Genomic DNA, 12,535 nt, shown 5'->3' with positions numbered 1-12,535 from the left:
AGAGACAAGGCCTGACCTATCCCAACATTTCCACGGTTTTGCATGATGCTAGGCTTGTGTGGAGTGTACAAAGAGGTCTGATAAATGAAAATGGGATTTTATTACTAATCTGCTTATACCCAACTTAAAAGATTTTATATTTCCTACAACCTGTCATGCCCTTGAAGGCACATTTCAAAACCATGACTGCTCTCTTAGTACATTTCAGCATTGGCACTGTATGGGCACCTGGATAATAACAGCCCCATGAACCCATCTCTTTCAACCAGACAGAAAACAAAGGTGCACCATGAAGCCTTCAGGCAATCTTGTTTGGCATATTTATAAGACAAGAGGCATAAAAGCTCTCTTGATTCCTCTGGGTACAGATGGTCTCTACTACAGAAGGGCAAGCCCCTTATTCTCAGGTGGAATCCCCCTACTTGGAAAACCGAGGTGAGCACCTTTCTGCCCCCTAGCTTGGGATCTACACACACATCCCTTCCCCTCCATCACATGGAGAGTCAGCTGAACCATCGCTAGATGGTTAAAACCATCTACTTATAGTTAACCCACTGAACACACACATGTACGCATACAAAGATGGTCCACATATCTGAGAAAAGATTAAGATATGTTTGGATTTAAATAAAGTTGAATTAGAAAAGAGAAATTCTGGAGAGGCTTGTGTCAGTGGAAGCCAGGTATTATTGGGCGGCCGCAGGAGCATTAGCTGTACCCACAGAAGACCAGAGGCCAGAGTTTCAAATGAGAGATACAGAAATCAGACACTGACTTCCGGCCAAGATGGAGGTGTAGGTGGAAACACTATACCTTCTCGCACAACCAAATTTAAAAACAACAAAGATTTAGAAACAAAAACACAACCAAAACAGACAGAAAATTGAAATGTACAGAAGTCCGACAACAATGAACCATTCATCCAGACCGGTAAGAGGGGCAGCGTTGGCAGCCAGCAGAGAGGGGAGGGGTTGTGACAGGAAAAAGAGGTGGCTGCCAGACCTACCCAGGTGTGCAGGCAGTGGTTAGCAGATCCCAGGTGTGGGGTGGCAACAGGCAGACCCAGTGAGAGTGCAAGACGGCTGGCTGACTGAGGTCACACATTCACGCGCAGATAAACCAGGTGAAAAAACGAACAGTGATCCCTGGCTGATGTAGCTCAGTGGACTGAGCTCAGGCCTGCAAACCAAAGGATTGTGGTTCGATTCCCAGTCAGGGCACATGCCTGGGTTGCAGGCCAGTTCCCAGCAGGGGACGCACGAGAGGCAACCATACATTGATATTTCTCTCCTTCCCTTCCCCTCTAAAGATAAAGAAATAAATTCTTAAAAAAAACAGACAGTGAGACAGACGGCACAACCCAGGGCCCCAGCGATGGGAATTAAAGCCTAAAAGCACTGATTGGAAAAACTTTCTGAGGTTGAGGTGCCGGGAGAGGGTCCCAGCCTCACAGGAGAGTTTGTTGGAGAGACCCACAGGGTCCTAAAATGTACACAAGCCCACCCACCTGGGACCCATCACCAGAAGGAGCTAATTTGCTTGCGGGACCAAAATCCAAGAGAGAGTGGACCAAACACCATTGTCCCTCCTCTCTGACTCCGCCCCCACACACATACAGCATCACAACTCAGCAACTGGGTTGCCCCGCCCTGGTGAACACCTAAACCTCCGCCCCTCATACGTAACAGGCGCAACCAGACCAAAAAATTATGGCTCAAGCAGAAGAACAGCTCAAAGCCCCAGAGCCAATACTTCTAAGTGACAAAGAGACAGCCAACCTTTCAGATGCACAGTTCAAAACACTGGTGATCAGGATGTTCACAGAACTGGTTGATTTTAGTCACAAATTAGATGAAAAAATTAAGGCTACACACTAAGTGAAATAAAGGAAAATGCACAGGGAACCAATAATGATGGAAAGAAAACTGGGACTCAAATCAATGGAGTGGATCAGAAGGAAGAAAGAAATAAGCAAACAGAAAAGAATGAAAAAAAAAGAATTCAAAAAAATGAGGAGAGGCTTAGGAACCTCCAGGACATTCCAACATCCAAATCATAGGGGTAACAGAAGGGGAAGAAGAAGAGCAACAAGTGGAAAACTTATTTGAACGAATAATTAAGGAGAACTTCCCCAATCCGGCAAAGGAAATAAGACTTCCAGGAAGTCCAGGAAGCTCACAGAGTCTCAAAGAAGATGGACCCAAGAAGGAACACACCAAGCCACATCATAATTACATTACCCAAGATTAAAAATGAAGGAGAGAATTCCAGAAGCAGCAAGAGATAAGGAGACAGTCACCTACAAAAGAGTTCCCATCAGACTGTCAGCTGATTTCTCAAAAGGAACCTTACAGGCAAGAAGGAGCTAGAAAGAAGTATTCCAAGTCATGAAATCCAAAGACCTACATCCAAGATTGTTCTATCCAGCAAAGCTTCATTTAGAATGGAAGGGCAGATAAAGCACTTCTCAGATAAGGTCAAGTTGAAGGAGTTCATCATTACCAAGCCCTTATTATATGAAATGTTAAAGGGACTTATCTAAGAAAAAGAAGATAAAAAAGATGAACAGTGAAAGGACAGCAAACTCACAGTTATTAACAACCAGACCTAAAACAAAAGCAAACTAAGAGGACAGTTAGATCAGGAATGGAATCATAGAAATGAAGATCACATGGAGGGTTAGCAACAAGGGAGTGAGAGGAGGAGAGAGGGGGAAAAGATACAGAGAATAAGTAGCATAGATGGCAGGTAGAAAACAGACAGGGGAGGGCAAGAATAGTATGGGAAATGTAGAATCTAAAGAACTTGTGACACATGGACACGAACTAAAGAACTTGTGCCACATGGCTGGGGGAGGGGGTGTGCAGGGTGGGGCGGAATGAAGGGGGGAAATGGGACAACTGTAATGGCATAATCAATAAAAAATATTTTTTAAAAAAGAGAAATTCTGTAACATAAACAGATTACTGAAAACTTCACAGCTGCCCCCCTAATTTATATCAGTAGTTCTAATATTAGATACAGTAGACTTCTGACTGAGCAGAAAGGCCTACTTGTTAGCCATTTTATTTATTGCTCATTGGTTTTTCTCACCTTGAACACCAATTTTTACTTTAATAGCTCTAAGGTGAAAAGCTTATTAAAAGTACAATTCAGTTAACATTTACAAAGCTCAGAAGATAGAACCTTCTAGAAATCCTACATTCTTTCCAACCACCTGAATATAAATAAATTACCTCTATATTCAAAGAGAGGCTTTTGAAATGTGTGAAATTACAGTAAATACAAACTGGTTTCTATAAACTCTATACCAAAAGTATTTAAAAGTTATTTAAGTGCTGGTGAGTGAGGTGTTACAACAGTCTTTTCAGAAATATACATCATTCTAAGTATAGAATTTGCTGAAAATTTATATATATTTTATGGTAGATTTCTTTGGTATTTTCATCTTTGGATTTTAGAGTTTAAATGTATTACTATGTTTTAAGTCAAAGCATTTTGAGCATAAAATAAAAATAATTTTGATTCAGCCTTTGGAGTAGTCATATAGTTTTCACTGAAGATAAAGCAAAAACCCGTATTATAAATTATGTATAATACACAGCTCCCTATGAACCCCAAGCCACACCTGTGGTCGGCCTGTGGGCTTCCTAATCCTGCACCAAGGGGCTCTGACTTAGGACCAGTACTTGGTGCTTCTTGAAAGCAGAGGCTCACGTGATAGTCCTTGTGCAGATTGAAAACTTGGGAGTACATACTCTGGAAATAACTGCTTTTGGCATTAGCAGATACCAGATTAAAGAAATTAAGCCTTAATGTTTTCATGTACATCTGGGTCAGAGTAATCAACATAATGTTCTATTCTATCAGTATATTAATCATCATGAAATGAGCTCAAAATTACTTTGTGGCAAAGGTGGCCAAGACAGCAAGAGAGTTCAGAGAACCCATGCCATTGATACTTTCACACTATAATGACCCAGGAGCAGCACGTGGCATGGCAAGATGCCACACTAGCTCTCTGCACTGGTGCACAGCAGCAGGAACTGATGCCTAGTGAAGATTTCTGAAGGGCCCGAACGAGCCACTGCTGGGCATGACCCTTCTAAATGACTTTTTCACACACAACCCCCCCCCCCAAGTAATGACAACTCATATAGTTTCCAATGAGCCAGGGGGTACTCTGAATCACTCATCTACATGACCTTGCATTTCACATCAGTCCTGAGGATGTGTACTGCTATGTTCTCCGTGTTACGGAGGAAGAACTACAGGGTGCAGAGACTGCTAGGAAGGGCAGGGCCCAGACTGCAGTCCAGGTCTGTCTCTTCCAAGGTTGAACAATCCAAGCCAGGATATTTGAATTCTGATATCATACCCTGCCTAGGCCATTATTATTATTATTATCATTATCATTATTATTATTTTAACTTGGCCTTAGAGAAGTCATCTAATTTTTGTGAAAGGAATTTCCATCCCTATATCAAGGGAAATAATAATACTGAGCCACCCTGAAAAAATATCTAAAAGTTACTTCTCTCCCTTTTCCTCCAGTGGTGGCCCTTATCGGGCTATGTTTTGGGTAAAAACATTACCCAAATCAAGTCAAGAATGGAACCGAGACTCTGGTCCACTTACTAGGATTTAGGTGAGTCTTACAGAGCTTCTGAATCTTCTGTGTCAGGGGCCTTTAGCTTATGACCTGCTAGATATAGGTCCATCTCAATGAAAAAGATCAACTTTTCAATCTCTTCAACATCAGCTGGTTGGTTTCCTCACAAAGCAGCAGGATAAAATGGCTCTACTATTTCTTCTCTCCAGTCTGAGGGCATTTCAGTCCTTCCAAGCTCACCTCTCTTGGGTGAAGCTTAAAATAATCCCCAAATTGTGCTATAAAATGTTAAACTTTACAACAGGTTCAGGATTGGGTTTCAGCCAAAAGGACTGCTATCCAAGTATACAATAAATATTATTAATAAAAAGTAAATAGGAGGTTTATAGAAAAGGCAACACACCAAGCTATTTGTGATACAATGCCAGCTATTTTACAAAATCATTCTTGCCTAAGATTTCTAAAACCCGTGTATCACAATTCTGTGAAAGAGCTGAATTTACCATCAACTACTTTGCTTACATCAGAGCCATTAACTTTGGAAATGGCTTTAACCTAAAGCCATTTCCTGTTTACCTGCTGCTATAGGCTGACCCACAAAAGCCAGTCACAAAATAGAGGTGATGGCCTCCACTTCCGATCCATTTAGGCTATTAGACACAGGCAGGGAGTTCTGGAATGCTCTGGTAGCTGCTTTCGGCCTCCAATACACAATGCATAATTCCCATTTGATACATGTAAAGAGGGAGCTCCTCCAGCATTTTTCAGTGGGAGTCCCAAGACAAGTCCTTTTCTGAGATTAGCCAAGAAGGATACATTTACACATCCAGCAACATTTAAATAAACATGCCATTGATCATTCTTACCTTGTTACATTCAGATTAATTTTAAGATTCTTTTCTAAAACCACTATCCCCCCACAGGTAAAAGACAAGTCATTGAAGACTAGCCATGAAAATAAGACCTCTGATGGAGGTTTACAGAGATGACAGACTCATTTATGCACAGAAATCATCTTTCCTCTGGCTGAGACTATACCAGCTGATCCAGGCCACGAGGGCTCTGTGCCTGCGGGCCACCATAACTTTCACTGAGAGCTTCCCAATGAAAGAACTGATGGCCATATATTGAATAAATTATAAACCCAGAGATACCAGCCAAAAGCTTCAAAGAAACCAGGGCAAGTCTGATGAAAACCGAGGGACCAGATAGGAAAAAATCACCTATCGGCAAGATTCAGAGTCTGTTATGCACTTGAAAGTTATGTCATAAGCTGCCCACCATGGGACTGGGGTGGAGAGTCCTTTCCTTAAATCCCCTTTAGTACTTGTGACTTTTTATCTCCAGCAGGTGCTATTTCCAACAGTAACAGAAACAAAAATACACAACAAAGTTTTAAAATCATAAGCTCTGATCTGGTTCGTTTTATATAGAGTTGCATGTCTCCCAGGTGAGGATACAAAGTTGCAAAGTCTGAAGAATAAACCATAGCATAACATACAAATTTAAAGTGTAAAAGCTATTAAGGCTCAAAAAAAAAAAAAAAACTTGGGAAAGTTTTCTTATGAATCTCCCCTGCACCCCCCCCCAAAAAAAAGCCCAAAAAGGGAAACATGAGGGCACGACCTTCAGGCCTTGCCTGGGAGAGGTGCTCCTCTGTAAGTTTCTGCACTGGGGGCAAAGCAGAAAGGTGGGCGGTCAGCAAGTGGCTGCTGGGCACCCAGGTGAGTCCAAGTCAAGGAGGTCCAGGGAGCCGAAGGAACTTTGGCTACAGGAGAAAGGCTGACTTGACTTGGTGTAGCCCCGAAGGCCTAAGCTTCAGATGGCTGGATCCATGACCAAGGCCCAGGGGAGCAGAACCTACTCATCCCAATGCTGGATCCTGAGGGGGCCTCTGCAGTGACCAGGCCCAGTTGAAGACTAATATGAAACAAAATTTCTATACATCTTGCTCTGAATTTTAAATTAGATTCTTTATATTTATGCTTAGATGCTTTAATGAATATTCTATCACATCTCTGACTGAAAAAGTAATTTCTCTTTAAAAAAATCCAATTCTAGGAAGACTAGCTGTTAGAACCACAAGGTTAGAATTCTGACACTATCAATCACCTTGTTTGTTTGTTTTTTTTTAACTTGATTTCAGGAATTACAAATGAACATGAAATGCATACAGACTTAGCAGTGCTGGTCTCAAAAGCTTAACATAGTGACAAGTGGCAAGCATCCTGGAGCTCAATGGTGCAATGGTGCATGGTGCATGCATCCAAGGTGCATGAGAACCATGCAACATGCCCTTGCATATTTCCAGCCACTGCTCTTCCACGAGGCAAACTGAAAGTGCTTCCTGTTCTCAAGGACAATCAGGTCATTGCTGCTAGATCGTATAACTAAAGATCAGTTAACAGGGCGCATTCACAGAGCCAAACATTTTCTAACCTGATGGTTTCCATGAACTATTTCCAAGGTTGAGTCAATACGTTTAATTTTTTTAAAAATATCATTGGACATGATAAATGTTACCATTTACTGTATTAAACTGTGAGAATGTTCAATATGCCACAAAGCAAAGATCAAGGCCTGGGAAATTTTGTTACTTGTGAGTTTATCCTTGGGAAAGAAGTCAGGCCATGTTTCTCATTCTGCTTATCACCTCGGGAGGTTCTCAGAGTTTCTAAAAGGCTGTAGCTCTGTTCAGCAGCTCTGTAAGACACCCAGGCAACCTAGCTAATTAATTAGTAGTCAGGCCACTAAAGGGCAGGCAAGCCTTCTAACTGAGAATGTTCAGTCTCAAGGAACCAGCTGTCGCTTACGGTAGAGCTCACTAATCTGTCCTTGGACGGATGGCGTGCACTTAATTACCATGGAGAGATGGGTCCATTAAAGGCAGAACTAATTCTGCCCGTCTGGCCTGTACCCTGGAAGCCCATTCACACGCCTCTGCTGCACACTGCAAAGTGAAGCCTCGTGGACCATCTCCGCTTTCCGGGGAAGATCTAATAAATTAGCATTAGAAGAGGAGGAAAACACAGATGATATTAAAATACACTGAATGTGAGGTTCCAGCTGAGTGACTTTACATTATTTTCCACCCCAAGGGTAAAATTTTCCATGACTATGGTTTAGAAAACCAGATGTATTACATTTTTTGCCTTTTCCAAAGCATTTGGACACTTGTGTGAGAAACACCCAACACATGGTCTTGGTGCAGCAGATTTCTGACTAAGTAGAAATCAAGGAATACTATTTGAGTTAATTACAGACACTTTATAGTACTGATTGCCAACATCTCTCTTAAAAAATAAATAATGAAACTAGAAAAGCCACAGTGCTGTTCTGCAGGGAAAAGAGACAAACTTGTAAACCCTGGGGCAAGGTTCTCTCTACCTGAGGCCACTGCTGGGCGGGGATGCTGTGGGGGAGCAGCCACCACAACATCTGATCAGGAGGCAAAGCCTTCAATCCAGGACTTGGGGGATAAGAAGTAAGAAACGTACATTAAACTCAGTCATTGGACAGGACAGCAGTGAGATTCACTTAAAGAGAAAATGATGACACATCTCAGGAAAATCGAAGAATTGTACCATCAAAGACAGTGAGTTACAATGAATTTACTCAGGGTTCTCCTAGAAGGTCCCTGAGAATTGCTGATAATTGCATTTCTGAAAAATGGAATGGAGGAAGAAGATGTGACTGAAGTTTATCAGGAACAAACAGGAGTTGTTCAATGGTATAGATATGCTTTTCATTTTTTTCTTTTCCCATAATACTTTTTTATTTTTAAAAATAATTCTTCTGCAATGTGGTGTTCAAGATGGAACTGAAAACTGGCACCCCATTTCTTTAAAACATCTGGCAATTAGAATCCCAGTGCCCATTCTTTATTGTTGTTTGTTTTCACTGTGCCACTTTTTGGTGATCAAACCTCCTTCACATTGCCCTCTCCTTTCAAAATACTACATGTGTGCACAGAGAGGCCACCTTGTTTAGGAGTGTGCACCTTCAGGCTTGTGATAAATAAGGTCGACTAATGCAAGTGCTCATAATAACTTTCTAATTGGCCCCGAAATTCTAGTATGTGATTGCTTCACACCTGAACTACAACTTTCAGTGGGAGATGCAGACTTTCCAGAGAATTTATAGATACTTTTAAAACCTGAGGGCCTGAAACAAAAGAAGAAGAGTATCAGGCTGGAATCGAGATGACAGATAAAATGAGAGCAAAGACTAACGCCAGTGATGGCTTCAATAAAGAGAAAGCAGAATAGCAAAACTGGACTTCCGCCAAGATGGAGGCATAGGTGGAGACACCATGCTTTCTCACACAACCAAGTTTAGAGACAACTAAATATTAGCAACAGAAAGCACAGCCAGAACACAGAAAATTGAACTTTTCGGAAGTCTGATAACAACAAATTCTTCAGCCTGACCAGTAAGAGGGGCGAAACCAGCAGCTGGCGGAGCGCGGTTGCACAGGAAAACTCGGTCAGACGGACTCAGGCGTGCAGAACCCACAGAACCCAGGCGCAGGGTTGGACCTAGTGAGTGACCGAGCGAGCGAGGGGAACCAGCAAGGGAGCAGGGCTGCGGGTTGACTGTGGTCGCGCATTCGTGCACAGATAGACAAGCGAGTAAGTGGGTGATTAGACGGGACCCAGCAGGCCCCAGTGGCGAGCGGCAGCAGAGGGCGCTGCCATTTCCCCGCTCTGACCCCGCCTCCACATACAGCATCAAAACCCAGCGACCTGAGTGGCCCGGCCCTGGGGAACCACCTAAGGCTCTGATCCTGACCCAGCTGCGCGAAACAGCAGAGGGGGTCGCCATTTCCCCGCTCTGGCCACGCCCCCACATACAGCGTCACAACCCAGCGACCTGGGAGTCCAAGGCTCTGCTCCTCATACTTAACGGGCGCGAACAGACCAAAAATGGCTCAAGAAGATCTCAAAGCCCCAGAGCCTATAAATCTAAGCGATGAAGAAATAGCAAAACTCTCAGACGCACAGTTTAAAACACTGGTCATCAGGATCCTCACAGAACTGGTTGATTATAGCCACAAATTAGACAAACATATGAAGGTGAAACTAATTGAAATGAATGGAATTGCACAGGAAACCAATAGTGATGAAAAGGAAACTGGGACTCAAATCAATGGAGTGGACCAGAAGAAAGCAAATAATGGTCAAACAGAAAAGAGTGAAGAAGCAAGAGTTCAAAAAAATGAGGAGAGTCTTAGGAACCTCCAGGACATCTTTAAACGCTCCAACATCCGAATTATAGGGGTACCAAAAGGGGGAAAGGCACAGCCACCAGTGGAAAACTTATTTGAACAAATAATAAAGGAGAACTTCCCCAATCTGGCAAAGGAAATAGACTTCCAGGAAATCCAGGAAGTTCAGAGAGTCCCAAAGAAGTTGGACCCAAGAAGAAATACACCAAGGCACATCATAATTACATTAGCCAAGATTAAAATGAAGGAGAGAATCCTAGAAGCAGCAAGAGCTAAGGGGATAGTCACCTTCAAAGGAGTTCCCATCAGACTGTCAGCGGATTTCTCAAAAGAGACCTTACAGGCAAGAAGGGGCTAGAAAGAGGTATTCGAAGTCATGAAATCCAAAGACCTACAACCAAGATTGCTCTATCCAGCAAAACTTTCATTTAGAATGGAAGGACAGATAAAGTACTTCTCAGATAAGATCAAATTCAAGGAGTTCATCATCACCAAGCCCTTATTATATGAAATGTTAAAGGGACTTATCTGAGAAAAAGAAGGTAAAAAATATGAACAGTGAAAGGACAGCAAACTCACAGTTATTAACAACCAGACCTAAAACAAAAGCAAACTAAGAGGACAGCTAGATCAGGAACAGAACCATAGAAATGAAGATCACATGGAGGGTTAGCAACAGGGGAGTGGGAGGAAGAGAAGGGGGGAGAAGTTACAGAGAATAAGTAGCATAGACCATAAGTAGAAAATAGGGGGGAGGGCAAGAATAGTATGGGAAATATAGAATCTGAAGAACTTGTGACATACGGACATAAACGAAACGGGGGGAGGAATGGGAGGGGAGGGGGTGTGCAGGGTGGAGGGGAATAGGACAACTGTAATGGCATAATCAATAAAATATATATTTATAAAAAAACTGGCAGAGCCTGGCGTAGCTCTCCACACCATGGCCATCTCCTTTCTTGGAGAGTGAATGAAAACTTTACTCTAAACTTTCTCCTCTTTGTGAATTTTCACAGCCCACATCACTGACCACCTAAACACGCATCCTGTATCTTGTATAATAAAACTGTAATCTTAAGCAAAAAACAAACAAACAAACAAACAAACAAACAAAAATGGCAGATTTTAAAGGATTATTTTGCAAAGTCGAATTTTATTTTCTAAGTCACTATTGGAAAACTCATTCCATGAGCTAAATTCCCCCTGTGGACTCCTGCATAATGACAAATTTCCTAATAATGTAATGAAAAGTCCTTTGAAAATTCCTTTTTCTTGAGTCATATGAGTCAGTGAAAATGAAGGGTGGATGGGGCTGCATGGAAAACAGCTCTTCAGTGTGACCACTTGAGGCTGCTTGTTAGCACAGAAGACGTCTCCATTCTATCTTGGTAAAAACAAAAATGCACTTGACATAGTAGCAGACTGGTTTTGAATTATCAAAAATGTGTGCTATTTAGTAAACTAGCAAATGGTGCACATATTTTGTTTTTCATGTACTCGGTAATATGAATAAAATTAAATCTGAGCCTCTTTCTCCTTTGAATGAGGCCTCCCACATTTGAGAAAGTCTGGTATTACTGCATATATTTTGGGGACACAGATATCTAAAAGTTTTCATTTTGGGGAATTCAAGATTTTTCTTTTTCCTGTTTCAAATATTTTTTACACTTTTTGATACATAGTATTTGATCTTCTTACCAGAAAATTAATTTTGAGTTTCGAAGCCTTTATTCAAACTACTTTAAAAAAAACGATTTTATTTAGAGAGAGGGGAAGAAAGGGAAAAAGAGATGGAAGGAAACATCAATTGGTTGCCTTGCAAGTGCCCCCCCCCAATTGGGGACCTCGCCCATAACCCAGGCATGTGCCCTGACTGGGAATCGAACCAGTGACTTTTTGGTTTACAGGGTGGTACTCAATCCACTGAGACACACCAGCCAGGGCTCAAGCTACTTTTAAATGAGTGGTTTATTGTTAGTGTTTTTTATAGCATGTTTTTTTCTTTACCCTTTTATTTCTTTCACACACACACACACACACACACACACACACACACACACACATATATACGAAATATATATGAAAAAGAAAGTTTATATGAAAATGTTATACATATATAAAATTTGCAACCCAGAATATTGCCCTGCCATTCATGAAAGATGTTCTGGCACCAAAACTAATAGCAAATGTTAAGGATAATAGAAAATTAGAGCAAAGAACCATTCAGCTTCAGTCTTTACATACCATGAATAAATCATTAAAACATCACATGAAGAAGTTTACATGGTGATTTTTCACCCTTCAGTACTAGGGAGTTTTAACATTTTGTTGCCTTTCAGTGAACCAGAGTAAAAATATTCATCTACCATTAATGTCATGTGCTTTTCTTTTTGTTAACATTCTATCCTTATGACACTACTACAACCAGATTGGTTTTACCATCTCGGTTTTATAGTTCATAAAGATAATGGAGTACCATCCTTATTGCTGTAATGTGTTAAGCATTATATGCTAATAGAATATAGTTTGTTTCAGGTAAAAAGTATTCTTTGAGTTTCCATTTTGAATGTGTTTGGATTAAACAAATTACTAATGTCTGCAGAAGAAACCCCCCAGCTCCTCAGTTGTGAACGTCTTACTTGGATGTGAAGAGAAAGCAGGGAGTGAGGGGAAAAGACAGAATTTCCCCCAGGCCT

At 41.5% G+C, this 12,535-nt stretch overlaps 1 protein-coding gene across 9 annotated transcripts in view; it reads right to left on the bottom strand.

The window, feature by feature from the left end:
• MTCL1 (microtubule crosslinking factor 1) overlaps window positions 1–12,535 on the bottom strand; it is a 140,320-nt gene that overhangs the window by 22,948 nt on the left and 104,837 nt on the right. The window lies entirely within an intron of this gene.

The sequence above is a fragment of the Artibeus jamaicensis genome, unplaced genomic scaffold, assembly GCF_021234435.1.
Source record: "Artibeus jamaicensis isolate MK-2021 breed Jamaican fruit bat unplaced genomic scaffold, CSHL_Jam_final contig_3205, whole genome shotgun sequence".
Taxonomy (NCBI): domain Eukaryota; kingdom Metazoa; phylum Chordata; class Mammalia; order Chiroptera; family Phyllostomidae; genus Artibeus; species Artibeus jamaicensis.
The sequence above is the reverse complement of the archived record's forward strand: the minus strand, read 5'-3'. Positions and strand labels throughout refer to the sequence as shown.